Below are 3,382 nucleotides of genomic sequence, written 5' to 3'. Positions count from 1 at the left end.
CAATTTTCTATAGAAGTGTCGCGTTCGCTTGTTTAGTAAGGATAAGTCATCAGAATAACATGATAAGTTTTTCTAGAAATGTGGATTTACTGGTTTAGTAAAACTGAGTCACCAGAATGACATGACAATTTTCTATAGAAGTGTCGCGTTCGCTTGTTTAGTAAGGATGAGTCATCAGAATGACATGATAAGTTTTCTACAAATGTGGTTTTTACTGGTTTAATAAAACTGAGTCACCAGAATGACATGACAATTTTCTATAGAAGTGTGGTTGTTGCTTGTTTAGTAAGGATGAGTCATCAGAATGACATGATAAGTTTTCTACAAATGTGGTTTTTACTGGTTTAATAAAACTGAGTCACCAGAATGACATGACAATTTTCTATAGAAGTGTGGTTGTTGCTTGTTTAGTAAGGATGAGTCATCAGAATGACATGATAATTTTTTCTATAAATGTGGATTTACTGGTTTAGTAAAAATGAGTCACTAGAATGACATGACATATTTGATCCTATGATGAAGCGCTGAATTACTTGAATTACTAAATCAAAAGATTTAGCTCCACTTTTACAAAATGATCCTTCATATAAATGATTTATGTGTTTTAGTTAAGACCCAAAGGAATTTAAAACTAAATACATTTAAATTGCAAAGTCAATGCAGTAAAAAGTTAATTCTGTGCTTCAACTTGTTCTGTTGCATTAAAATGAATAAATGAAGAAAAAAACTACCTTTGAAACATTGAAGTGTCTTAAACTTGGTAGAGTTTATATGGCAGTGGGTGTTTAATAATACAGAACGAAATATATTTTATACATTAAATTAATAGAAAAGTTTCGTGTGATTGTTTTTGCCCAAAGCCACACAACAGGATATCTGTCCACCGTAGGGAATCAAACCCCGAATTTTCGCGTTGTAAGTCCTTAAACGTACTTCTGGTCCAGCGGGGCCAGTATAAAAAGAGCCTATATAAATAAAGGAGCTTTAGACGGAGAAAAAGAAGAGAGAAAGTAAACATTATTTTGAATTAAGTAATGAACCTTTTTAATCATGCTATGTACAGAGCCTCAAAAAATATTGAACTTTCAGAAGTGACACCTTCCAGATTCTGAAATCATGATCAAAATGTCTAGATTATATTTTATGTATAATTGTTACTTCTTATTTATTTCTATCAGTGTTATCTTTCTAGAGTCAGTAGATCATCACAGTTATCAGTGGGGGTGCGTTTCTATAGAGATGACGTCGTGACTACGTCATAATGCCAATGATGTTTCTGAATGTGAACAACTCTAAGTATAATGCTGATGTGATATCGTGGATGTTTGATGGGTAAGTTTCTAATGTCAAAGGTCTGAGAATCATTAATAAGTTCAAAAATTAACAGGTGACAGTTATCTCATTAGGGAAAATATTTTATCATGCCAAAATAATGATCATAATAACTAAAATTAAGCAGTTTAGACTGACAACGTACAGTTTAGTTGTCCAGTCAAATATTTTATTTCTGGAAGAAGCATAACGGGAGTAAAATCAGAAAACAAAAACGACAACCCATGCACGAAGCTGTCTCGTCTCCCAACCGCTTACAGTTTATGTGTAATTTACCAGGCATCTACCAAAGAAGACCCAAGAGTATTGTCCATCCTCTCATGAAAAGGTTTTGAAGTGTGTCATAGAGAGTGTCACGTATGGCGACAATGCTTTTCATTAAATGTCAAAAATGGCTTGAAAATGAAAACATAGAGACACTGATCTCGTTAGAAGCAACATGACATAGAAGTTGCTGCCGAAATAAACTCATAAAGGAAAATGTGAACACCCAAGAAAGAACCATGAAGCATCTCTAGCACGAAGCTCCAAGAAAGAACCATGAAGCATCTCTAGCACGAAGCTCCAAGAAAGAACCATGAAGCATCTCTAGCACGAAGCTCCAAGAAAGAACCATGAAGCATCTCTAGCACGAAGCTCCAAGAAAGAACCATGAAGCATCTCTAGCACGAAGCTCCAAGAAAGAACCATGAAGCATCTCTAGCACGAAGCTCCAAGAAGGAACCATAAAGCATCTCTAGCACGAAGATCAAAAAATAATTATGAAGCATCTCTAGCACGAATATCTTCCTCTTCAGATGTTGAACTTCTTCTATTCCCAAGATCAAAATCTTAATCTTTTAACAAGGAACTTTACATGTTTTGTCATGGTGATGAAAAAGTCAGGAAACATCTTCACAAAGCTAAAAGAAAAAAAAAATGAGAGAGAAATGACGCCTCATTAAGACAGTGAAATTAAGCACCGCAATAGATCCCACAGACATGTAATATCAGAATAAATGATGGGCTGTTTATGTCACCAATGTTCTTAATGTATCTGAAGACATAGAAAAACGAACTCCAGTAGTGTATAAAATTGCAACAACAATTGGGTTCGTTCGTTAGATTCCTCCAGGAAAGGCTTCGGAATGGGTAAATATTCACTGTACCTGAATTAAAAGAAATATGTAATCAAAAAAGATGTAAACGTCGTGGCCAGAGTTGGAATCTCTGGAAAAACGACTGAAAAAAATTTATCACGAACAAAATTGCTGATATTAAATTCCCTAAAGCCGCACAGGTCAATGAAACCGATTACCTGAACGTTAAAAACATCAGAGACTTTGGGTTTGTTTAAGCTGAAAACAGTGCCATTGACAATTATCTTTCCATTCCTTTTTAAGTGGCCGGGCATGGCCAGGTGGTCAGGGCACTTGACTCGCAATCTGAGGGTCGCGGGTTCGAATCCCCGTCCCACCAAACATGCTCGACACTTCAGCCGTGTTGGCATTATAATGTGACGGTCAATCCCACTATTCGTTTGTAAAAGAGTAACCCAAGAGTTGGTGTGACGGGGATTCGAACCCGCGACCCTCAGATTGCGACTCGGGGTCGTAACTACCTGGCCATGGCGAACCCGTAGTAAAAATGTAAATATATCAAACGTTAATTGTTACTCACATTGAATAAGAAGGGATTTGGGTTTCTTTAAAAATGCTAAATTGTGGTGTTTGTGAATCGAAGAAATGTTTGATGTTCGTTTCAATGGCCAATCTTTCTTTTCCATTTTTAGAGCATAAAATAACTTTTTTTTTCTTCCAAAAAACGTTCTTGCTAAACCTTTTTGCAGATTTGTTTAACAAACCAATCTTGAAGATAATACTATTAAGTTATCAGCATTGATTTTCAAAATCTTATAAGCAGTTATTTTAAAGATAATTGGTCCCTTCAACAGAATAACATTGCTTTGCTGTAACTTGTATTTATTGATTTTTAATGAACTTTTAAATAAACCTTTTTTTTTGTAGTTCAGCTTAAATACTAACTATTTGCTTTCGGTGCCACTGGTTAC

General features: G+C 35.3%; 1 protein-coding gene and 1 long non-coding RNA gene across 4 annotated transcripts in view; one reads left to right on the top strand and one right to left on the bottom strand.

The window, feature by feature from the left end:
* The window catches only part of LOC106458500 (leucine-rich repeats and immunoglobulin-like domains protein 1), a 41,066-nt gene that overhangs the window by 18,549 nt on the left and 19,135 nt on the right, over positions 1-3,382 (bottom strand). The window lies entirely within an intron of this gene.
* Positions 1-3,382, top strand: part of LOC111085574 — a 30,295-nt gene that overhangs the window by 11,308 nt on the left and 15,605 nt on the right. Inside the window, exon 2 of the long non-coding RNA XR_002610384.1 lies at positions 2,874-2,921. This is a non-coding gene — a long non-coding RNA (uncharacterized LOC111085574). The remainder of the gene's footprint in view (positions 1-2,873; positions 2,922-3,382) is intronic.

The sequence above is a fragment of the Limulus polyphemus genome, unplaced genomic scaffold (genome assembly GCF_000517525.1).
Source record: "Limulus polyphemus unplaced genomic scaffold, Limulus_polyphemus-2.1.2 Scaffold477, whole genome shotgun sequence".
Classification (NCBI taxonomy): domain Eukaryota; kingdom Metazoa; phylum Arthropoda; class Merostomata; order Xiphosura; family Limulidae; genus Limulus; species Limulus polyphemus.
The sequence above is the reverse complement of the archived record's forward strand: the minus strand, read 5'-3'. Positions and strand labels throughout refer to the sequence as shown.